Below are 26528 nucleotides of genomic sequence, written 5' to 3'. Positions count from 1 at the left end.
AGCAGCGGCCCTGGCTTAAGGTGCTACCCAGCTGACAAATAACTTCAAAGGATGCCTCTTGGCTTTGCATTCTTCCACTTCCTTGCCTTCTTGGCTTTCACTATTAACTGGCTGGGAGAGTACCACCTCCTTCCTCCTCCTTCCTCTCGCTCTTCTAGCACGCCCATCTAAAAGGCATCCCTGGAGGATCAACATTCCAGGTCTTTAGTTTCTTACATTTGATTTCCCCAGACCCCATCCAGTCATAATCTCCTTTCCTGCAGGGAAGGGACACTTCCACCTCTTCCTCCATATCCTCTTAGCTCCTTGCGTTGGGTCAAGAGACCTAAAAAGGCCATTTCACATTTCCATCTTGTCTTCCATTGTTTTCTCCCCTGGGATGTCTATGCATTCATGGGCCTGAAATGCTTCACTGGTTTGGAATGTCCATGGAGAGCCAATCCTCTGAATCATACACTTGAAGAAATTGGAAAGAGCAGCACTGTCATTTCCCTGGTTTCCTCCGACCTGGATATCTTCCCACTTGCTTGATGGTGTGTGCTTCCCCCTCGGTCCTGCTGGTCGTTGAGGCTTTGTCACACACTCCAAGAAAGGTAGACAGAAACTCTGAGAAATCCCCAGTTTTCTCAAGGATTTGGGCATCCCAGGGCAATACATTTTTTTGTTAGAAGGCATCTGGATAATCTTCTCTAACAGGTGCCACAGAACCAGAGTTGGAGACGACTTTGCAATTTGTCTGTTTGAAGGCCTCCTTTTTATTTATGGCATGGAGGTATAATTGATACACAATAAGCTGCACTATTTGTACTCAGTGTATGAAAAGTGTATAATTTTCTAGGTTCTGACTTACAATAAGCACATGAAACCACTGCCATCACCAAGTTTCCATCACTCCCTAAAGTCTCCTCCTGCTCCTTTGTAATCCTACTCTTCAGGCCTTCTCCCTTATCCCCTGGCAACCACTGATCTCTCTGTTGATGTATAGTTTGTGTTTTCTAGAATTTTTATAAGTGAAGTAACAACATATTTACTCTTTGTTTTTGCTGGTTTCTTTCACCCAGCAAAATTATTTTGAAATTTATTCATTCTGCTGTATATACTAACACTATTCTGTGTACTGATAGGCCATTACTTTTTAATTACTGTGTAGTAGTCAACCATATTTTGTTTATTCACTCACTTGTTGATTTTGTTTATCCACTCAGCCACATTTGGGAGTTTTTTCCTAGTTTGAGGTAATCATAGATAAAACTGCTATGAACATCCATATGCAAGCCTCTGTGTGGACAAAGAATACAGTGAGGGTGTGTTTAACTTTTTAAAAAACTATCAAACTATTTTTCAAAATAATCATACCATTTTACATTACCACCAGGAGTTAATGGGAACTCCGGTTCCTCCATATCCTCACCAACATTTGGTATGTCTGTCTTTTTATTTATTTATTTATTTATTTTTGGTTTTTCTCCGGTACCGGGAACCGAACTCACGACCTTGCGCTTGCCAGGCAGGCGCTTTTGCCGCTGAGCTAAATCCCCAGCCCGGTATGTCTGTCTTTTAATTTTAGACATTCTAATAGGTCTGTAGTGAAATCTTGCTGTGGTTTTCTTATCTTCCTAATGGCAAATGATGCTAGGCATCTTTCTATGTATTTATATGTGATTTCCTCTCCAAATTTTTTGTCATAGTATGTATTCAAATATTTGGTACTTTTTTAATTGTTAGTTTTCTTATAACTGAATTATTTTAATAATTTTATTAAGGTACAAGTCACATACCAAAGAACTTACTCAAGTATATAATACAATGACTTTTACTGTATTTATAATTTTTCAACCATCACCATAATCTAATATTAAAATATTTTCATCATCCTAAAAGGAAGTCAGATATCCATTACCAGTCACTCCCAATCCCTCTCTTTCTCCAGCTCCTCACAGCCATTTATCTATTCAGCCTATATAGATTTGCACCTTATGAACATTTCATATGAATAGAATCATATAATATGTGATCCTTTGTGTTTGGTTTCTTCATTAGTACCATGTCTTCAAGGTTCATCCATGTTACAGCACGTATCAGTAATTCATGCCCTTTTATTGCCGGATAATATCCCATTGGTTGGATGTACCACATTTCATTTATCCATTCATCGGTTGATGGACATTTGGCTTGTTTCAACTTTTGGCTATTATGAATAATGCTGCTATAAACACTGTTCTCAACTATGTGTGTGAATACATGTCTTCAATTTTCTCCAAAATATGCCTACAAGTATTTACCTAGATAATATGGGTCACTCTATGTTTAACAATATGGAGAGCCACTAAACTGTTTTCCAAAGTAACCTCATCACTTTGTATTTCCACCAGTAATGTATGAGAGTGGTGCCCAAGCACTCATTATTTCTGTTTTCATTTTTATTTTGGACGTCCTAGTAGGTGTGTAGTGGTATCCCATCGTAGTTTTGATTTGCATTTCTCTAATGACTAATGATGTTCCATGTGCTCATTGGCCATTTGTCTACCTGCTTTTGGAAAAGTATTTTCAGATCCTTTGACCAGTTTTTAATTGACTTTTAAATTTTTGAGTAATACAGAGCTCTTTATATAGTTTGAGTACTAGGACCTTATCAAATATATACTTTGAAAATAGTTTATTCTATTGTGTGAGTTGCATTTTAACAACTTTTTATTTGTTTGTTTTTGAGGCAGGGTCTCACTGTGTAGTTCAGTCTGGCCTGGAACTCATGGTGATCTTCCTGTCTTAGGCTCCTGAGTCTTGGGATTACAGGTGTGTGCCACGGTGCCCAGCATCTTTTCCTTTCTTGATGAACAAAACTTTTCAATTTTGATGGGGTTGAATTTATCTACATTTTACTTGGCTGTTTATGGTTTTGGTGTCATATCTAAGAAATAATTGCCTAATCCAAGAGCACATTGATTTATATGTATATTTCCTTCTAAGAGTTCTAGTGTTTTATATCTTACATTTAGCTCTATGATCTCATTTGAGTTCATTGTTAAAGAAAGAAACCAACTTCACTACTTTGCATGTGTGTGTTCATTTGTCCTAGCACCATTTGTTGAAAACACTATTCTTTCCCTTGGTAAATTATAAATGATATATACTTCTTAAAATTTCAGTTTCCACTGTTTGTTGCTTGTATACGGAAATAAAACTGACCTTTTCATACTGATCTTATATCCAGAAACCTTGCTAAAAGTACTTATCAGTTCTAGTAGATTTTTTTTAGATCTTGTTGTATTTTCTACATTGCTGGTCATGTTACTTGCAAACAAGATAGTTTTACTTCTTCCTTTCTTATTTCTTCCTTTCTTATCTGCGTGACTTTTGTTTCATTTTCTTGTCTAATTGCACTGACTGGAACTTCCATTAAAGTGCTGAATAAGAGCGAACATGTTAGGGGAAAGGATCCAGTAGTTGTTATGTTACACATGTTTTCCATAATACCCTCCTTCATGTTCAGAAAGTTTCCTTGTATTCTCAGTTTGCTGAGAATTTTTCGTAGAAATGGATTTAGGTTTTTGTCAAATGCTTTTTCTGTACCTGCAGAGATAATAATGGCTTTTTCATTTTCTGTTTATTAATATGGCTAGTTCATTACCTGATTTTCAAGTGTTAAGCCAAATTTGCCTTGCTAGAATAAGTGAATATATTTTCCCTTTTCTATATTGTTAGATTTTGTTTGCTAATTTTTTTTTTGTACTGGAAATTAAACTCATGACCTCGCACTTGCCAGGCAGGCACTGTGCCACTGAGCTATATTCCCAGGCTTTTGCTAAAATTTTTGAATACTTACAAAGGTATTGATCTGCACTTGTCTCATATTATCTTTTTCTATGTTTTTGTTATCACAGTAATGAATGAAAAAAATAGTGTCTTCAACTTCTGAAAGAGTTTGTATGGAATTAGTATTACATCTTAAATATTTCATAGAATTTACCAGTGAAGCTATTTGGCCCTGAGGTTATCTTTGTAGGAAGGTTTTTTAAATGACAAATTTAATTTCTTTAATAAGGGGCTATTCATAGAACCTATTCTTTTTGAACAAAATTTGTATATTTTATATCTTTCAAGAAATGTGCCCATGTCATCTAAGTTGCCAAATTAACTAGCAAAAAGTTGTTCTGAATATTCCCTTAGTGTCTATGTAGTATCTATAGAATCTGTAGTTATTCAGTCCTTCCATTATTCATCCTGGTGATTTGTGCCTTCTTCCTTCTTGTCCTGATTAGTCTGGCTAGAGATTTATCTGTTTTATTGATCTGCTCTAAGAACCAGCTTTCTATTTCATTTCAAGGGATCAATTTTGGTATTTGTTTCTTTTATAGTTTGGTATTTGTTTTTGGTATTTGTTTCTTTTCTAGTTCCTTCCTTTCCTTTCTTCTACTTTGGGTTTGATTTCATTTCTCTTTTTCCTAATTTGTTATGGTGGAAATTGAGGTCACAGATTTAAAACCTGTGAGGATTAATGCTATGTTTCAATTTGACTGGGCTAAAGGATAGCTACATAGCTGATAAAACACTATTTTGGAGTGTGTCTATAAAGGCCTTTCTAGAAGAGATTAGCATTTGAATCAGTAAACTGAATAAGGAAGCTCCATCCTTATCAACAAGAGTGGCCATCATCTAATATGTGAAAAGCCTGAATAAAACAAAAAGGTGGAAGAAAGGCAAATTTGCTCTATCTGTCTAAGCTGGGACATCCTTCATTTTCCCTCAGACACTGGCAATCCTGGTTCTTAGTCCCTTGAACTAGGACTTACATTTTTAGCTTCCCTGGTTCTCAGGGTTTTGGGTTTGGACTAGAGCTAAACCACTAGCTTTCCTGGGCTTTCCCATTTGTATCAGTTAGGAGTCACTAGAGGAACAGAATATATATATATATATATATATATATATACAATGGCTGCCTGCAGTTGAGTGTGGACGATTGCAAAAGGGCCATCTGCTGTGTGCTGAAGAGCCAGAGAATCCAGTCAAAATTTGAAGGCTTGAAGCTCATTGTGGAGTCCCATGTGAGTCTCTACCAGGAAGACAAAGGGTCTGTGTTGAAAGGCTGAAGCGTCTTTGCTTGGAACTTGGGATTGGACATCCAAAGGCAACGGCAAAGATCATACACCTATTGATTGGTGCCACCCACACCCAGGGTGGATCTTCCCTCTTCAGTAAATCCATCATCCATACGCAGAACTATGCTAGAACAATCAGTCAGGCATTTCTCACTCAAATGGACACCATAGTGAACTATAACATCCTTACAGACAACAGATCAGGGGACTTCTCAGCCTCCATCATCATGTGAGCCAGTCCTTCATAATAAAGACTTTTATATATATCTATATAGATCCTATTGGTTCTATTCTAGAGAATTCTAATTCAAAATCTCTCTTATTTTCTAATATAAGTATTTAGTAGCATCTCACAAATTCTGTTAACTTGTGTTTTCTTTTGCATTCACTGCAAAATACTTTCTAATTTTCCTTTTGATTTCTTCTTTGATTTATAGATTGCTAAGAAGTGTGTTAATTTCCAGATATTTAGGTATTTTTCAGAAATCTTTCACTATGATTTCTAACTTAAATTCATTATAGTCAGATAATATATTTTGCATAACTTGAATTATTTTAAATTTCATGGCTCAGAATAAGTTCTATTTTGATAAATATGATCTATTGTGTAGGTTCTTGAAAAGAATTGTATTCTACTCTTAGGTAGTGTATTCTACAAAATCAATTAGGTTAAGTTGGTTAGTAGTGTTGGCCATACATTCTATATCCTTGCTGATTCTCTGCCTAACTTGTTCTACCTATCAATTATTAATGGATGAAAAATTAAAATCTCCATCCACAATTGTGTATTTTTTCTATATGCCATTATATCAGCTTCCACTTTATATTTTGAAGCTCTGTTATTAGGTACATAAATGTTTAGCACTATTATGCTGATGAATTGATCCCTTGATCACCATGAAAATGAACACCTTCACCTGTGATAATAATTTTGCTTTAAAACTTACTTTATCTCATATTAATGTAACCATCCCAGATTTCTTTTGATTAGTCATGTATCTTTTTTTTCCACCTTTTTACTTTTAACCAATTTTTAACTTTCTGAAGTGTTTTGCTTATAGATAGCACATAATTGGTTCTTGCTTCTACATCCAACCTGACAATTTTGGCCCTTATTTGAGTTTTTAAACTGCTTTATGTTTTACTTAGTTACTGATATAGTTAGGTTTAAATCTATTACTTTGTTGTTTATTTTCTATTTTTCTTTTTTATTTTAAAAATTAAAAACCTGACAACACAACACTGAAGACAAAATCAAAACAACACAAAAACAACAAAAATGATACATGACTTCAAAACAATATAAGAATTTACAGTGGTTGCTACATTGCACACTGTTATCTTCAACCAAGTTGCTCAGTCCACCAGACATAAGAATGTAAGATTGATCAAAGAATCAAAGACAGTAACAAGTAAAAACAAAACAAAACAAACAAACAAACAAATAAAACAACATTGGAAATAATGCAGAGCTTCACCATACAAGATGGTAGGAGTTCAACAATGGTTCTTATACTGCATATTGTTGTTTTCAGATCAGTCATTGTGATTACCAAATTCAAGCATGCAAAATTGGTCAAGAAAAAAGAAAATTTTAAGCAATGACTGTTCCTTTCAATAAACCACAGACATCAACAATACACCTATTCCAGCTATCCTTATATATACATATAAATTTTGTTTTTCATTTAAAAAAAACCAAAATGACAAAAACAAATACATAAACAAAACAGCATAGAGAGCAATTAAAATGATAGAGAATTTCAAAACGTGATGATAAGATATTAACAATGGTTGTTATATTATATAATGTCATCTTCAAAATGGTTCCACATATAACCAGATGTTGGGAAAAAGGAACTCTTCTCCACTGTTGGTAGGAGTGTAGCTGGTACAGCCACTGTGGAAATCAGTGTGGAGATTCCTCAGTAAACTAGGATTAGAGGTCCCATTCAACCCAACTATTCCTGTCCTGGGTATTTTTCCAGAAGAACTGAAAACATTATACCACAACGATACATGTGCATCCATGTATATAGCAGGGCAATTTGTAATAGCTAAATCTTGGAAACAACCCAATTGTCTATTTTTCTACCTGTACTTTGTTTCTCTTTTATTATTGCATATTAATTTTATAATTGGGTTTTAGTGTAATAGTTTGATATAGTGAATTTATTATTATATCCATCCTCCTATTGCCCTCCTTTACATCCCCTCTCCCTTATTCCCTTCTTTTTGTCTAATAATACTTTCCCTTCTACTTTCATGTCAGTTTGTTTAGATTGTGCATATTACAGGAAACATGTGATACTTGCCTTTCTGAGTCTGGCTTATTTCGCTTAACATGATGTTCTCCAGTTCCATCCATTTTTCTGCAAATGACATGATTTCATTCTTCTTTATGGCTGAGTTTCCTTTTTTCTGTTTCCTTTTAGATGAATTAACTATTTTTTATTCTGTTTTATCTAATACATTGGTATATTAGCTATGACTCTTTGTTTTGTTATTTTAGTGACTACCTTGCTGTCATAGATTTTACATTTTAAATGTATTATAAACTCCATGCTGCTATTATTTTACTTAAACAGTTCACTGTCTTTCAGAGATATTTTAATAATATTTCTGGTGCTCATTTTTTAAGGATTCATGAAATTTTTTTTCATTAATTAAGTTTACTGGTACAACTTAAATATACATAATGATCAAATTCATCATAAGGAACTTGTACCAGTACATGACATACCTGATTCTTTTTTTCCCTATCCCTCTTCCTTCCCTTCTGCCCCTCTTCCTCTTCTTATTTACAAAAGGTTTGTTACTATTTTATCCTTTTCTCTCATTTTTCTTTTCCCTTCCTTCCTTTCCGCCTCCCACTTCCTTTGTGCCCCATCCCACTTGAACATTTTCTTCCTATTTTGCAATGTCTATTGCAAATTTTGGTCCTTATTTACCTCACATTATAGAAACAATGTGATGTTTACACATGTGTTCAATTTATTTCACTTAAGAGTATGTCTCTGGGTGCATCCATTTACCTATAAATGTCTCAAATTTATCTTTCTTTATGGTTGAGTAGTACACCACTGTATAAAAAACACACCTTCTTTATCCATTCATCAGTTGATGGGCATTTGGGCTGTTTCCAAGATTTAGTTATTGCAAATTGTGCTGCTATGAACATGGGTATACATATATCACTGTGGTATGATGCTTTTAATTCTTTTGAGAAGATACCAAGAAAGTGAATAGCTGGGTCCAATGGAACCTCTAGTACTAGGTTTTTAAGGAATCTCCCCCATGATTTCCACAGTGGTTGCACCAGTCTACACTCTTACCAGCAGTGGAGAAGGGTTTTTCCACCACAGCTCTGCCAGCATTTGTTATTGGTTGATTTCTTGATAATAGCCATTCTTGCTGGAATGAGATACAGTCTCAGTATTGTTTTAATCTGCATCTCTTGAATGACCAGTGATGTCAAACATTTTTTCACATATTTATTTGCCATTTGTACTTCATCTAAGAAATGTGTGTTCATCTCAGATGCTCATTTTTGGATTGAGTTTTTAAGTTTGGGGTGTTTGATTCTTTTTAATTATTTATATATTCTAGACATTATTAGTCTTTTGTCTGGGGAAAAGTTGGAAAAATTTTTCTCACACAAATTTTTCCCCAAATTTTTTTATTCTGTTGGTGGATTCTTTTATCATCCAGAAAATTTTTAATAAGATGAGGTCCCAGTTGTTTATTCTTTGTAATATTTTCTGTGCAATTGGAGTTTTGCTCATGAAGTCTTTGCCTACTCTTGTGTCTTCAAGAATTCTTCCTATTCTCTCTTCAAACAGATTTAGTGTTTCTGTTTTAGTATTTATACCTTTGATTCATTTTCATTTTAGTTTAGTGCATGGTGAAAGACATGAGTCCAGTTTTAGTATTTGGCATGTGGAAAGCCAGTTTATCCAGCAACATTTATTCAAGAGGCTATCTTTCTTCCAGTGAGAGTATTTGACCCCCTTGTTGAAAATAAGGTGGCTGAGTGTGTTTAGAGTTATTTCTGCATCTTCCAATCTGTTCCACTGATCCTCGGGTCTGTTTTCTTGCCAGTGCCATGCTGTTCTTATCACAGTAGCTCTGTAGTATCATTTCAAGCCAGGAATTGTGATGCCCCCTGGCTTTCCTTTGTTGCCCAGAATTGCTTTTGTTATTCTAGGTTTCTTCTGGTTCCAAATGAATTTTAGTAATCTTTTCTCCAGTTCTGTGAAGTATGCTATTGGTATTTTGATTGGGATTGAATTAAATCTGTATAAAATTTTAGGAGTATTACCATATTCACTGTTGGTTCTTCTTACCCAAGAGCAAGGGGTATCTTTCCATTTTTTGATATCCTCTTTGACCTTCTTTTTCAGAGTACTGTAGTTTTAATGTAAAGATCTTTTACTTCCTTTGTTAGATTAATTCCAAAGTATTTCATTTTTTTCAGTGGTATTGTGAAAGGCATGGTTTCCCTAATTTCTCTCTCAGTAAGTTTATTATTTATGTACAAGAATGTTATTGATTTCTTTGCTATTGATTTTTGAGTGTTGACTTTGTATTCAGCTACATGACTAAATTTGATTATTAGATCTAGATGTCTTTTGGTGGAGTTTTGGGGGTCTTCTATGTAGAGTATTATGTCATCTGCAAATAATGAGAGTTTCTGGTGCTTTTTTTCATTGTGTAGAACCATATTTTCATCTGTTATCATTTGCCTTCCATTTCCTGAAGTATGAGATTTTTAGTGCTGTGTTTTGTGAGCTTTTGTATAACCAAAATGTCTTTACTTGGCATTCATTTTTTTCCTGAAAACAGAGTCTCACTACCTAGTTGAGGTTTGCCTTGAATGCACTATGTAGGCCAGGCTGGCATTAAACTTGTGAGGATCCTCCTGCCTCAGCCTCTCAAGTTCCAGGATTACAGAAGTGCAACACCACACCTGGCTGACATTCATTTTTGAAAGATGGCTGTCTTGATTTGTTTTGTGCTATTATAACAGAATACCACAGACTAGGCAATTTATAACAAAAACAGATGTATTGGTTCATATTTCTGGAGGCAAAGTCCATAATTAAACCAGCAGTGTCTGGCAAGGACATTCTTGCTTTATCGTCCCATGGCAGGTGGGCAAAAAGAGTAAAAGAGAGCAGGAAATAAAACTTGAACTCACAGCTTCAAGCTCTTTTACCACTGGCATTACTTCAATTAGAAGGTGGAGGCTTCATGATCCAAACACCTCTTAAAAGTCCCACCTCTGAGCACTGTTACAGTAGCGATCACATTCAAAAATGGGACGTGTAGGGGACATTCTAACCATGACAACATTTGTTTCTGGTGTAGAATCCTGGGTGACAGTTTTGGTTTTTCCCCCATGTTGTAAAGATTTTGCTCCACTGTCTTCTCATTTGCATTGTTTACAGTGAAAAATCTTACCTTTTTCTCTCTGTATGTAATATGTCTTTTTTTCCTCTGGCTGCTTGTAAAATGTTCTATTTATACCACTGCTTTTGAGCAATTTGATTATAATTTGCCTTGGTGTAGTTTTCTTCATGTTTCTCAGGCTTGGAATTTGTTAAAATCTTTGGATCTGTGGGTTTATCATTTTCAAGTTCGGAAAACATTTGGCCATTAGTTTTTCAGATATATTTTTCTTTTCCCTCTCCTCTCCTTTTCTCCTACATGCATATGAGACCACTTGAATTTTTCCTACAGTTCACTGATTCTCTGTTCATTTTAAAATTGTTTTCGGTGTGTTTGGTTTTGAATATTTCTATTGTTTTGTGTTCAAATTCACTAATCGTTTCATTTGGAATATCTAATCTCTTAATCCCAATCAGTGTGGTTTTTACCTCACATGTTATAGCTTTCATCTCAATAAGGTTAATGTAAGTCTTTTTAAAAAAAAAAAATCTTCCATGTATCTACTTATCCTTTTGAACATACAGAATACAGTTATAATAAATTTTTTAATGTCCTTGTTTGCTAATTCTGACATCTGTATCACTTCTGATATGATTTTAATTATTCTGGTTACATTCCTTCTTTGTTCATTCTAGATAATTTAAAAATGGATAACAGACATTGTGAATTCTACCTCTTTTGGTGTTTTATATGTCTATTTCCCTGTAATCAGTGGTTCTCAACCCATGAATGACTTTGCCTGGAGATATTCTTAGTTATCACAGTTCGTGTTGCTATTGGCACCCTATCAATAGAAGTTAGACATGTGATAAACACTGTACAGTGCACATGCCTGTAATCCAAGCTACTCTGGAGGCTGAAACAGGAGGATCACACGTTTCAGGCTAGCCTGGGCAATTTAGCAAAAGCCTTTCTCAAAATAAAAATAAAATAAAAATTTAAAGGGTAGGGGATATAGTTTAGTGGGAAGGCCCTGGGTTCAAACCCCAGTCATGGGGCAAAAAAGAATGAATGAATGAATGGGAAAAAGGAAGGAAGGAAGGCAGACAATAAATGTGGAAAGAAGAGGAAGAGAACTAAAGACAAGAGAATACAAAAAAACTAAGGAAAGACGGAGAAGCTAGAGGGTGGGAGTAAGCTGCTGAGGAGCCCACATTTCTGTACAGACCGTGACTGTGCCCAGCGAACTACTGCCAAGAAGGAAGGAGGTGGATACAGACCCCAGAGAAGCGCTGAGCACCCAGGCATGACCATACAGATGTGTGTGTATCTCCTAAGAGGCCACTTGGTGCTTTTCTCAGAAGCTATGTGTCCTTCAACAAAGAACTCGACGCTTAGGGTGTTTAGGAGGCAGATTGGCTCACTGGCCAGGCAACAGCTGGGTGCCCTTGGGTCCCCTGCCAGAGACAGCCGCCATCCACACCCAGCTGCCTGAGAGACAAGGAGGGTGTTTAATCTATGGTCTGAATGTCCTCAGAGGACACGGCTCTCAGTTACACAGCAAACAGCTGGCTCCTGAGAGGCTGCATCCTGGGCACTTCGACCTAGGCGGCTCCAGCGAGTTTAAAACCCGACCAAGCGCTTCCTCCACCCTCACGCCCCACTGGGGGGGTTAGGGGGGCTCAACTGCAGCTGGGACCTGACAGATAACTTTTTAAAAAATGTTCCTTCTGAAGGATCAGTCTCCAAAATGAATACAAGGCTTTCTGTCGCCAGTGATTGTGCAAATTGCTTTCAGACTCTGCCACACGCTGCAGCAGGCAGCTGCCGACTTTCCAGGACGAAGCCATTTCCTGGCGGGGTACCAGGGCACACTGGTGGCGGCTCAGGCCGTGCCACCAGAACCCAGGAAGAGCACCGGCTCGCTCCGCGAAGGAGCGTCGCCCGCCCTGAGGGGGGCAGCACCGCGCCCGCCCGCAATCCTTTTCTCAGCCGCGGGCTCTCGCGCTAGGCTCTGAGAGCAGTCCCTGGGCACCGCTGCCCTGGGGCAGGCGGGGGTGGCGAGGGCAGCGCGCCCGCGGGCCGGCGCTGCAGCAGCCCTGGAGACCCCACCCCCAGCCCGGACGCGGCTTCCTGCGCTAGCTGAGCCCCAGAGCGCTGCAACTAGGGCGTCTAGGCTCCACTTACTCCCGCCCAGCCCCACGAATCGGGATTACTGCCCGAAACAGGGCCGACATTTAGAAACCAAACAAACAATAAAATTGCAACACATTTGATCACTTTTTATTTTTATTTTTAGAGGAGGGATTTGCAGTGGGGGTGGGAAGCTGGTGGACCGAACTGGAGGGAGCTGCGGCTTTGAGAGCCGGTTCCTGGCGCAAGCTGCAGTGCGTGCCGCGCTGGGGAGCATGACTAGGCCAGGCGGCTGAGTAGTCGGGTGCAGGGACGTGACGGGACCGCAAGGGCTGGTTCTTTATTCTATTGTTTCCACTCATCAGAAAGAGCTCTTAGCGAGCATATTCTGCCAGTCGCGGCTTTCGTGGTGGAATGGAGCCTTTGCTTCGCTGTAGCTAGTCACGCTGAGAGTTTTGTCCACGTGTAGACCTAATTCACGCTGTCTACCCCACCCGCCTAGGAAAACTGGAACCTGTGATTACGATGGGACACAAGGAAGGTAATGCAGATTTGCTCCCACTCCACGCAGCCACATACTTCCCTGGAAGCTGGGAGGAGAGTCTACATCCTCCTGTCCCACTCCTTGGCAGCACTTCTCAAGTACTATCACTTGGGGTCCTTGTTAAATGAAGATTCTGATTTAGAACCCGAGTGAGGCCTGCATTTCTAACAAGCTCCCACCTCCTACAGCAACTGCTACACACACACTTTGCAGAGCAAGGGATAGAACATTGGTCTCGGCTGCAATTCTCATTAAAACCACCTAAGGAGCTTCCAAATCTAATTAGGCTGGGTCCGCCCCCACATACCACTTTGAGGGGGCTGGTTTTTAAATATTAAGCTTTCAGAGAAGCCAGCACTGAGAGCCACTGGTACAAGCAGCTGTAAAGAGAGACTTAGGCTGTAGCCCAGGAGACTGAGTTCACAATGGGGCTGACCATAGGTTTAGTTTATGACCAAGATTAGGAAATCACTTTATGATCAAAGAACATATTTTCTCCTCGTGGTTTCAAACATTCCACCTTACTTCACCTTCATTCAGCCATCAAATATTTATTGAGCCATTACATTGCACTGGGCACTGTGCTAGCAGCTACTACAGAGCCAGTAGCGAATGAGACAGACATGAGGCATTTAAACAGATAGGTGACATGGGCTTATTTGCATTTTTAAAAAATCACTTTGGCTGCAGAGTGAACAGACTGGACGGAGACCGAATGCCTGTGTGGGGAAGCTGTGGCATTAGACCAGATGGCGACGGATCAAGGTAGTGGCAAAGAGGAGTGGATGACATCAAGAGCTACCTAGGCGGTGAAATCAGTAGGAACTGATAATGGATTGAACATGCAAAATGATGACAAAGATTTGTCTGGGGATTTCTTTTTAGGGACACTGAACGGATAGTGCTGCCACAGAGACAGAGAAGACTGGAAGAGGACCACAGTTGGAAAGAAGGCCATACGTTTGATCCAAACAAAGCTGTCATGTACGCAGTTAGATAAACTGTCTTAAACTCAGAGGAGCCATCTGAACTACAAATATAAATTGGGGGGCCATCAGGGCAGATGTTCAAAGCCAAGGAGTGAATGGCTCACCTGGGTAAAGACAGTGGAATGGCAAGGCAAGAATGAAGGTAGGCCTTGAGGAACTCTTAACATTGAATAGCAGACTCTTCCAAGCTCCGTACAATTTGGGCTGCGCTAGCCTTTCCCCCTTCAGTCTTTGTCATCTTTCCATCTCATTCATTAAACACCTTTGGTAAAACAGCTCCTGATTTCCTCCTCTTCCATAAGCCCCACCACTGTCGTGGATGACTTCAGTGTCCCAGTGGACATCACTTCCAATGTGGTGGCATCTCTATTTCTTGACTTCTTCATCTTTGTCATTGTCCTCATTACTTCTCAAGCAATACTCAGCATCGTTACACCTTGGGTTTTGACATTTCTCTCAACTGTGCCCCTTTAAAATTTACTCTTGCGAAGCCTCCCCTTCTGCTTCATCTTTGTCTTCCCAGTTTGCTTGTTTATTCCCAGGAGATTGTCCTTCAGTCTCATTGGCCAGCCTAGCCCACTGATCCTACTTTTTCCCAGCCCTCTGCTATCTTCATTTCCTTATTATCCAGCCTAGAGTCGATGATTTGTCAGTTCAGTATCAAGGTTTGGCAATGACCATCATGCTTCTAACGGTCCCTGAAAAAGAAGGGTCAAGGCTGAGCTCTTCAGTGAATCAGAGTGTGGGTTCTGTGCCGGAGATGCAAACTTAAAAGTAGGTACTGTGGGTACCAAGAATGGCAATACAGGTCTAGAAGTTGCCATTTCATTTTGAAATGGACATGTTGGTCTTACATTCTTTCTATGTGTGTGTTTTCTTTTTTAATTTCCTCTGGGGGATGTCTTTTTCTGTATTTTGTTCTTGTTGTTTTGGTTTTTTTCATATTTCTTTTTATTTTGTCTTGCTTTGCTCTTAAATTCTTACCTGAATAGATCACTGCCCAACTCAAGCTAAAATACCTGAGCACAGGGCAGGGAGCACATTCTTTAAAGAAGCAGTTGTGGATCAGCTCAAGCATTTGGACAAGTGTTTGGATGAAGTTCCAGAATATTGGGTCATGGAGCAAGAGAAAATATTATTAGCCTGGGCTAGTGGAAGGATAGGGATACCTTGTCACTTACATTAATGACCTTTGATCTGCTGTTTGAGTGGCACAGGCTTGGGGCTGAGGCTGGACTCATGTTCTAATCAGAGGGAATGGCAGAGGCAAAGCTAAGAAGGTGGAATGTGTGTGATACACCCAACAAATAGTGATTAATCTAGCTTGGCTAGTATGGTATGTCTGGAAAAGAGTTGGAGACCCCCACTGCCTGTTTTGACCCCATGGTGGCTTACCACCAAGTGACAAACAAATTCATAGACAATCATGGTGATAAAGGGTGAAATTATTGGGGTGAGACCACACAGGATGATTGCAAGGGGTCTGTGCTGCCTGACTTAGACTCCACTTGGAAGAAGTCACTAACTACAAGGGCTAGAACCAGTTGTAATCAGATGCATATGCTCTAACTAGGGGCTCTTGGCTTTGTGTGTGTGTGTGTGTGTGTGTGTGTGTGTGTGTGTGTGTGTGTGTGTTGCAAACTCTGAAGAATCTGTTAAATCCAATGGTCCCCTTCTCAGAGTAATAGAGTAAATGCATAAAATAAATTATAAGAGATTATGACAAGAAACAATTATACCAAAATGTAGTAATCAATTTAGTGGTAAAGTCTGTGATATCTGTGCCTCACTATTAGCACATTAGATAAAAATACTCTGGCAGAGAGTCCTGTAGCTATCATAATTTCAAAGTAGTGATGAATATATTGCTATTGTAAGAAATCTATTTCCCGCTAATGTGATATGAATGTATGAGTCATTTCTGTTGGAGGCCAAGTCATAGGTCCTCTGATATTACAGTGGTTTGTTGCCTGCATTTATAATCAAAAGAAATGCTAAAATATAGTTAAAAGATAGCACAAGTAAAGGTGTATTTCTTTCCATCCAAGTTTACAAATGCTTTGAATTTTAGCAGATCCCTTAGAGGAACAGGGGCCCCAAGTTAAGGATCTACACAGACTTTCTGGTTGTCTTTTGTAGAAATTGGCCTTTGTCTTTGTCTATTTAGGCTGTAGTTTTTAACAAAATAACATAGTCTGAGTGGATTGTAAACATCAGAAATCTATTTCTCACAGTTCTGGAGTCTGGAAAGTTGAAGATCAAGGTGGTGGCAGATTCCGATGTACCTTCTAGCTATGACTTCAGATAGTAAAAGGGGCGAGGGATCTTTCTGGAGTCTTTCACCAGGAAACTAATCCCATTAATGAGCGCTCCACTCTCATGACTTAATTACCTCCCAAACCCCCGCCATCACCTTAAGGCTTAGGATTTCAACATGTGAATATGGGGGTTGCTATAGTTTCAGTGTTGAATGTCTCCCAAAGGTCCACTTGAAGAGACTTGGTCTCCTGGTAGAAAATTTAGGAGGTGGGGCCTAGTGGGAGATCCTTAGGTCATTAGAGGCTTGCCCTTGGAGGAGATCATGGGACCTATGTCTCTTCCTCTCTCTTTGCTCTCTGATTTGCAATGTGAGTAGGTTTGCTCTCCACATGGTCTCATCATGATGGGCTGCCTTAGCACAGGCCCAAAAGCAACAGAGCTAACCAGTTATGAACTGGAACCTCCAAACTGTGAGCCACAGTGAATATTTTTTCTTTATAAGTTAAAACTCTCAGGTATTTCGCTATAGTGACAGAAAGCTGATAAACGTAAGAGGAAGCTGACATCTAGAACATAGCACACTTTGTTTCCAATCTCTTCACTGGAAGCTTCTTTTCCCAAAGGCAATGGTGGATTGGAGATTTGTTCTTTAGAAATTACTTGAGGTCCTGCCTTCCTTCCTCTGCTTTCTTAGAACCGATTTTGTTTGCACAGCTCTTATGACAAATAGTACTTTCTACCTCAAGTGGGGTTCTTTTTCCAGCTCATATCAACTGAGCATCTGATAAATGCATGGCTCTGTGATGAGCCCTGGCCCTGCAAAGGGGCACCATAAAGAAATTGCTATTAATAATAGTAACGCCCACTTATCAACTACTTTTTACATGACTGGCTCCTTGCTGGCACTTCATTCACTGGAAGATGATATACTGACGGCCTACTGTGTACCAGGCCCTGTTCTAGGAGCTGTAGGCACAGCAGTCAATACGACAGATAAACTCTGAGCTCTTATAATGCTTGTACGCTAGTAAGACAGATGGTGTACAAAATAGAAAGGGATGTAGTGTGCTTGACTGTGAGCAGTGCTTAAAGGAAAAGCACAAGGGAAAAAGGAAGTATCCAGAAGGGGGTACAATGTCAATGTCAAATGAGCTGGCTAGAGAAGGGCTTGCTGAGGAGGAGGACATTTGAGACTAGATCTGAAAGAGCAAGGCACTGAGACTTTGCAGATATTTGGAGAATGTACATTCTAAGCAGAGCGAACAGCTAGGTAAAGTCCTTGAGATCAGAGCGCGCTTGGTGTGTTTGTGTTTGAGGAATGTGGAGGGGGTTCCTAGGGCTGGGGAAGAGTGAGAGGAAGATTGTTTGGAAATCAGGGCAGAGAGGAAGTGGGAGGGAGGGCGCTGGAGCATGCAGGACCTGGAGGCCACTGTGGTGACCTTGGCCACAGCGAGACGGAAAGCTACTGGGGGAACTGAGCAGAGGCCCTCAGAAACACTGTGAGGTGATATTGTAATAAGGGAAATATACCTCAGAAAAGTTTAATGACTTGGTTGGGAATTCACAGAGCTGACACTAGACCAGAGGCCTCAGTGGAAACCACACACCTTCTCCCCTAGTGCCAGGCTCAGAGGAGGATGAGCATGTTTTTAATTTGCTTCTGCTGTTTCCAGACTGATGATCATTTGCCATTTCCCGAGGACCATACACTACTCCTTGTCTACCACCCTTGCATAGCCACCAAACTCTGCTGCTGAACTGTGAGTTCTTTTGGAACAACTGCTATGTGCCAGGTACTGTGTTAGATGCTGAGAGTAAAATGATGAATAAAAGAAGTCAGCTCCCTGCTCTTCTGGAGCTTTCATTCTAGAGGATGGGGATACAGTTAAGTAGGGAAATAAAGCAGAAAGTGGTCACTAGTAATAAGATTCCTGTAAAGGAAACAGCGTGGCTACTTGATAGAAGGTGGGTAGGGAAGGCCTCTCTCAGGAGGTAATATTTGAGATCTGGATAATGAGAAGGAGCCATCCCAGAGGGAGAACATTCTAGGCAGAGGGAGAGCCATGAGAAGAGGCTCAAAGGTGGGCACAAATGTGGCTTGTTAGAGGAAGAGAAGGCATAGCAGTGTAGGAGAAGCATAAGAAGTGATAGGAAGTGACAGGAGATTGGGGTGGAGACGTACAGCCAGATCTGACAGGACCTCTTGGGTCATAGGACCTCATAGGTCATGAGCATATGGGAATTCACTGGATTGTTTCAAGTAAGGAAATGAAATTGTCTGATGGATGTCTTAAGATCACGCTGACTTCCTTATGGAGAATGGATTGGTAGGGAAGGAAGGGTGAAGAAAAGTGAAAAGATTTAGGGTATGTTTGTAGAGGAAGTCAACCGGATAGGCTACTGTGTTAAATGTAGGGCTGAGAGAAAGACAGGAACCAAAGATGGCCAGCACACGGTAGCCTGCACAGCTGCCTGGATGGTGTCTTAGTCCGTTTGGGCTACTACCACAAAATACTTGAGATTGGAAAGCTACGAAGAACAGAAATTTATTTCTTAGTCCAGAGGCTGAGAAGTCCAAGGTCAAGTTGCCAGGAGATTTCATGTCTGGTGAGGGCTCACTTCGTGCTTTGTAGATGGTACCTTCTTGCTACCTCCTCACAAAGGTCAAACAAGTTCCTTTGGGCCTCTTTTATAAGGGCACTAATCTCACTGATGAGGGCAGAGCCCTCGTGATATAGGCATATCCTTAGGCCCCATCTCTTAATACTACTGCAGTGGGAACTAAGTTTCAGATATGAGTTTGGGGAGGATACATTCAGACCTTAGTAGATGGTGATGTCATTTACAAAACTGAGGGAGGTACTGGAAGAATGAACTAAGAAGAAATGTTGAGTTGTTTTGAATGTGTTAGTTTGTGATACCTACTTCAGTAGGTATAGTAATGTCAAATAGGGAGTTAGGCTGGGGATATAGCTCAGTGGCACAGCGCCTGCCTGGCAAGCGCAAGGTTGTGAGTTCGATTCCTGGTACCAAAAAAAAGGAGTTAGTTTTATGAGTCTGCGGTTGTAAAGAGAAGTCTAGCCTGGACATATAGAATCAGAAATATTATTTCTCAATGTATGCACCTGTGCCAAGCACAGTGCCTGCCTTACAGTAGATGTTCGATAAAACTTCTGCTGGGGGCTAGATGTGTAGCTCAGTGGTATAGCATGTATTTAGCATGCACAAGGCCCTGGATTTCCTCCCCAACACACATATACATACACGCGCACATGCACGCATGGTGGGGGGGAGCATTTGTTTGTTTGTTTGGTTGGTTGGTTCATTGAATAAATGGATGAAATATGTTCTTAGAGGTTCCCAATCAGAAAGACCTTGGTTCAAATTAAATCTTGGCTCTCCTGCTTAGTTGTTTGACCTTAAACAAATTATTAGACCTTTGAGCCTCAGTTGCCTCACGTGTAAGATGGAGATAATGACAATACCTGTATCATAGGGTTAGAGATTATCCTGAAGAAATGTACCATGTAAAGTGCATAGTACAATCTTTGGTACATAAGTGTTCAGTAAATTAGTAGCTGTCATAACATTGAACTATAATATGAGTCATACTCTGTCTTAGTTACTTTTCTCTCATTTCTGAGACAAAATACCTGGCACCCAAGGTTAAAGGAGGAAAAGTTTATTTAGCTCACAGTTTGTAGAGGTTTCAGTCCATAATCCAAGGCAGGGTGGCATGGCAGAGGAGAAACAGTTCATGGTGGTGGAAGACAGCAAAAGCAAGCAAGCTAGAGAGCAAAACAAGCCTCTTTCTATCCCTTATATTGAATGCAGGCTCCCCACGCTAGGGTGTGTGTAGCACTCACACCCATAATCCCAGCAGTGCTCTACGAAATCAGTCACACACTGTAGACTCAGCTACCTCTGAAAAAGCCCCATCTAAAACTGCAGGAGGCTTTAGCAGGGACATCTAGACACAAACCATAACAGACCCCAAGAAAGCAAGCCCAGGAAAGACACTGCTGAGGGCAGCCCCAGAGGGTGGGATAATGCTGCCTGGCTCCACATGAGAGCAGTAAAGCCTACTGCTTAGGTGTCACTCTCTGGAGCCTGTCTTGGTTCACAGTCTTGGCTCAGCCATTTACTATCTCACTTAACCTTTATGGGGCAGGGTTGCAGTTATTATTAATCACCAATATAAGGACAGTAATAGTCCTGCCTCATCTAGCTATTGTCAAGGATTAGATGAAACAATTCACGACAGAGGCTGACAGCAGTGCCAGGCTCATACTAAGGGCTCAACACATGTTAGGAGCCGTTATCACAGTGATGGAGAAAGGGGCTGTAAACAGGCTTCAGATGTGCCCTCGACCTCCCTCCAGAGAAAATAGAATTCAGCCTGCCAGACAACAGAGCCCATTTGAAACAGCCCTTCCCTCTGAGCATGCTCTTTCCTACTCCCCCCTGCCCTTGGCCTCCTGGATTTTACAACTCCCTGAATAGTTTCTGAGTTTTTGCCAGGATTGGTGTGGAGAAGGCCAGTTCCTCCTGTCCAGGGCTGCACAAACGCAGCCTCCCTTCACCCCGGGGGAGGTGTTAGCCACAGGCCACAGGCAAGGGAACCCAGATCCCTAAGCTGCCTGAAGTGATCTTGGAGCAGAGAGAAATAAGCAACTGAGACAGTCCCAGAGGGCTGCCAGGCTTCTCTTCCATTCAAATGCTCCCTTTGTTGCAAAGAAGCAAACCTACCCCATCCCCACTGACACCAGCCTGCCCATTGTTTTCCTCAGAGACCGTGGGAAGCCAAGAGCTACGGCTACCTCTCCCTTTCAGGAGTGGCATTCTGGAAGTTCCACGGCAGCAGGACTGTCACGTAACCAAAACTTCCACAGCAAGAGGTTCTTGAACAGAGCCCAGGGTCAGGTGTCTGGGCAGCCCCATAAAAGGCCCAAGGAGGGCACTGAGTGTGACCTGTGTCTTCCTGTGGGGCTGGGAACCTCTGGTGATGACAGCTCTGAAGTACTGACATCTGAGCAATGGGCAGAAGGCTAAGCCCAGCTGCATGTGAACAAACTGGGCGCCCACAATTTGTCCCAGAAGTGAGAAAGCGTAAGATATCCTACTGGAAAGAGAGAAGGGAGGGGTTGCTTAAGTAAATGGTCCTATGGGTGAAGGACATGGTCAGGTCTGAGGTGGGAAATAGCCAGAGAGGTCCTTCCTTCAAAGAAGAGGGGCCTGGGGCTGGGGATTTAGCTTAGTGGCACAGTGCCTGCTTGGCAAGCACAAGGTCATGAGTTCAATTCCCGGTACAGGAAAAACAAAAACAAAAAAAACCAAGAGGGGCCTCTTTGGCATCTGGACACCTTTGGCTCTGAATCCTCTCAAGATTTGGCTCAGCCTCCTACCCCTCTCCTCCTGTAGGGTGTCTCCTCGAGGTTGCTCATCTTCTCAGCTGCAAAAGAGGAAGGACGAGCTCCAGGTCCATCTTCCCCACACGCTAGCTCCAGAGCCAGCTCTCAGCAAGTCCCCTTCTGCTCGCTCACTAATTCCCTGGTGCTTAAGGACAATGTTCCAACTCCTTTGAGGCTTTTCACTGCAAAGGAATTCTTCAAACTAGAAAGGGTTTTCTAACCTCCTGGTTTTACAAATAATGAAATTGAGGCCGAGAGGAAAAGTGTCCTGCCCTAGGCCACACAGCAAGTTATCGGCAAGTCTAGACCCAAGAACTCCCCAGTTGGTGCTCTTTCTGCAACGGTACTTGGGTTTCACCAACCTCGTTTGTCACTTGCTGCATCCAAACCATTCGAAATCTTAGAGGCTTAAGATGCCCAATCACGGTTTCTGTAGGTCAGAAATTTGGGAAGGCTGCAGCTGGGCAGTTCAGGTTCGGGGTCCCTCATACGGTGGTAGTCAGAGAGTGGTCTCCACACCTGTCATGTGATCTTTCCACATGAGTTACGCTGGGCTTCCTTACAGCATGGTGGCCATCAAACTAATCAGGGTGGCTCAAGGTTTCGGGGTTGAGTGTCCCTCCAGTTAAGGGGGATCTGTGTCCCTTTTCATGACCTCGCCTCAGAAGCCACCTATCGCCATTTCTGTCATAGGCACAGCCTGCCCAGCTTCAGGGAGATGGAACATAGATCCTACATGGGGGCGGGGGCACAAGGTAATATGCTAATGGGCACGCGTGGGACAAGAGAGCTTGCATAACCATCCTGCTACACCGGTCTTCCTTCTCACTACTGCCTCATGACTCCAGACAAGCCTTCTTCCTGCTTTCTTGTTTCAGCAGTTTCACTGCCATCCAGCCCCTGGCCCCGACTGCCCTACTGTCTTTTCCAGTGCCTTCAGGTCCCAAATAGGGACCCACTTCTTGCTTGAAGATTTCCTAAAGATTCCCACGATTACCAGCAACAAGTTTTACCTCATTCAAAGCATATGGGATGCTGAGGCCAGAAGATAACACCTTAGGGACTTAGCAAGATCTTGTCCCAAAATTTAAAAAAATAAAATAATGAAAGGGCTAGGGATGCAGCTCAGTGGACAGGCCCAGGACTCAATCTTCAGTACCCCACCCCCAACACACATGCACACACGTGCACACACACACACACACACACACACACACACACACATACACAAACACCTGCGTGTTTAGTAGGCCAGAAAGCTTCTCCACACTTGGCCAGGGCTAGCCTGAATCCAAGGGCAGGTTTCCACATCTGGGCCCTTAATGTCTGGCCAGATGAAACCCTGGGTTTAGTTGGCTAAAATGTCTTTCTCCTGCTTCCAGGATCACAGAGCCTCACGTCTACATGTCTTCGGGCCATGAAGAGCAGAACTGTGTCCATAGTGCAGCGTCTTTTTGTAGGAGGGCACCTGAGCAGAGGGGGCTCTGAGCACAAGGCCCTGGCACACAGGCAAGGGGTGGCAGTAAAAGGTATTGGCAAGGGCCTTTGGCTGGCAGTCAGGAAGCCAGAATCCCTGCACCAGCTGTCTTGCTACTTGATGCATGTGTGATCTGAGGCAAACCCCTTTATCTCTCGGTGTGCCTCAGTTTCGCTATATCTGCAGTGTAGAACCTAGAAATTGCCCATCCTATCTCTGGGATAAGTGGATAAGAAGATAGATAGGAAGAACGTTCTGAGAGCAGAATATGATTTTCAAATGTTAAAATCCTTGCATTTGTTTCTTCCCTCAGCTACCACTTTTTTCCTCTCCAGGGTGTAGGCTGCAGGAGGGGCGGCACATAGTTATGGAGCTGGTATAGGCCAACTGCCTTACCTTACACCTAGGGTGGGAAACGAGCAGGTCTTGGCAGTGCGACCATACTTTAGTTGCTGAAGGGCTCACCTTAGGCAGGAACAGAAGCTGAGCAAAGAGTTAGACGTAGAGCTAACCACTCCACCTTGCCTTGCTCCAAAAACCCCAGGTAGAAGTTCCTTATTAGATTGCTAAGTAGCTGTGCTGCCTTGTATGAATGACTTCCCTGCTTTGGCTCTTAGCTACCTTTGAAGGAAATGGACTCATCACCACCCCTGCTGCTGGAGAGAAGCCTGTTATTTCTTGACTCCATCATCACCATTGTGCCCGGGTGGTATGTGGTTTCTTCAGGGCTGGGAAGAATTAACTCATAGCAACCATCATCAAAACAATACATGATTTCCCCAAAATACAGGGAGCTCCCTTAGGCACCTTCACCTCATGGGACCTCAGAGTGGTTGGGGCAGAATGTGGGCCTAGGAATTAGTAAACCAGAGAGGCAAATCTGGTCATGTGAAGAAACCTCAGCGAAGTCACAGACAGTCACAAACCCTTGGAGCTCAAAGGCATTGCCAAAGCCCTCACACATTTGTCCTGAAGTTCTCTGGCCTTCAGCCTCCAGCATGTGTCCGCCAATGACATTCACATGGGAGACCTACCACCTGGCAGGCGTTGGGGCACTACGCTGACTGGCAGCTGGGACTCCAGCCCTTCCTTGCAGTATAGAAAGTGCATCAGCTCTCTCCACCTGTGTGTGCATGCAGAGGTGACACTCATTGTTTGTAATGGGGAAAAATGAAAACAATGTAACACCCAGGAGGGGACTGGCTAAAGAAAGTATGGTCACACAAAACATGCTACGTGGAGGGTTTTTCAAAATGCACTAGACATAGATGTGTAGGTATAGGAACTTAACCAAGACATACTTGTTTTTAATTGTTAATTCTTTTGCAATGTTGGGGATCTAACCCAGGGTCTCATCCTATCCACTAAGTTATTTTTCCAGCCCTTATTTTTATTTTTAATTGACAAATAATAATTGCATATTTATGAAGTAGAGTGTGATGAGTTTTTTTGTTTGTTTGTCTTATTTAGTTTTTGTGGGACTGGGGACTGAACCCCAGCCCTCTGCACTGACCTTTTTTTATTTATTTATCTCCAGCCCTTGTTTCATTTTTTTTATTTTGAGACAGGGTCTTGTTGCATTGCTAAAATGCCCAGGCTGGCCTCAAACAAGAAATCCTCCTGCCTCAGCCTCCCAAGTAGCTAGGATTACGTGCATGCACCACCATGCCTGGTACAATATGACATTTTTATGTATGCATATACGTTGTATAATGACTAATTCAAGTTAATTAACATATCTATTACCCCACCTACTTGCCTTTTTGTGATGGAAAACATTGTTAAGTAAAGAAAAACAATCTGTGGTATGATATATATTATATATATATGAAGTACACAATATATTAACAATATAAATGTTAAAAATATACACAACTATATCTGTCTATAGTTACCACACATGTAATATATGTACAGATGTATGCAACTGCATACACATACTGTAATGTATGTACATATGCAACTCTGTAGGCAAAAGCTTAGGTTTCCCAAACCCCTAACTATGATCACCTGCAGTAAAGGCCTTGGAATGCAAAAAGATGTCAAGGAGTTCTCTCAAAATACCTGAACAGTTTGAGTTTTTCTAGTATGAATTTATCTGTTGATTTATTTTTTTAATTTAAAAATACACTTTCACAACAAAGTATATGCAAAGCAGCACAGAAGGGATTAGTGGTTCCCTAGGGTTAGGGACAGCAGCGGGGGTGTGGTTTGAAGGGTGAGCACGTGGAAGTGTCTTGGCAGTACACATATGAAGGGGACAGAGCAATAGCACAGGCGGCACTCACAAAGGAGACCGTGGACCACTCACGACGTCTGCCTGAGGTCTGTAGTCCACTTAGTGCGACTGCGCCCATGGCACTTCCCGGTTGTGATCGCTTACTATAGTTAGGTAAGATGTTACTCTTGGGGAATACTGGGCGGGAGATAAGGCACCTTTTTATATAGTTTGCCACTTCCTGAGAGTCTATAGTGGTCTGAAAATCAAAAGCTCATAAAGGGAGGGCACAGAACTTTATGAGCTTTTGAAAATGATGGCAATGTCTCATGTCTTCAATGTGGCACTGGCTACATGACTATACATTCATTAGAACCTCATTGAACTTGTACACATAAAATTGTCAATTTTAGCATATGTAAATTATGCCTTTTAAAACCCGACTGTAAAAAAGAATAAAATTCATAGCAGAAGACAAATGTGTGAGAGAGATATTGCTGTAGGAAGAATTTCTCTAATTTATTCAGGCAAAGAAATCATCACGAACTTTTGTGCCTTGATTAAAAAAAAAAGTTGCACACATTTCCCAGTGGCCAGCTGTATACCTGCACCCACACAGGGACCCCAGTAAATGCTCACTGCCCCTAGTGATGTCTTGCGTGGATTATTTCCCCTCCCTGGGCCTTAGTGTCTTTAGAAGAAAATATGTCCTCAGAGGTTCCATTTGGCTCTAACACTCTGAGTCTCTAAATCTCAGAAGTTACTTCCTTGTAACTTTTGGCCTACATATGCCTTCTGGAGCCACCCAGAACTTAGCCTTGTCTGGTGGTGACAGTCGGACCCCATACACCAGCAGCCAGCTCCCCTGGCCTTCATATTGTCCGTATAGGGTATAGAGTTGCAAGATTGGGTAGTGGTTAAGATCACAGGACCTGGAGTCAGGCATCTTGAAGTCTGACTCTGGACTCTGTCAATTCCCAGCTGTGTGTGACCTTACACAGGTCACCTCA

This window comes from Chinchilla lanigera, unplaced genomic scaffold (genome assembly GCF_000276665.1).
Source record: "Chinchilla lanigera isolate Chin_1 unplaced genomic scaffold, ChiLan1.0 scaffold00072, whole genome shotgun sequence".
NCBI classification, from domain to species: domain Eukaryota; kingdom Metazoa; phylum Chordata; class Mammalia; order Rodentia; family Chinchillidae; genus Chinchilla; species Chinchilla lanigera.
Note: the sequence above shows the minus strand (reverse complement) of the source record.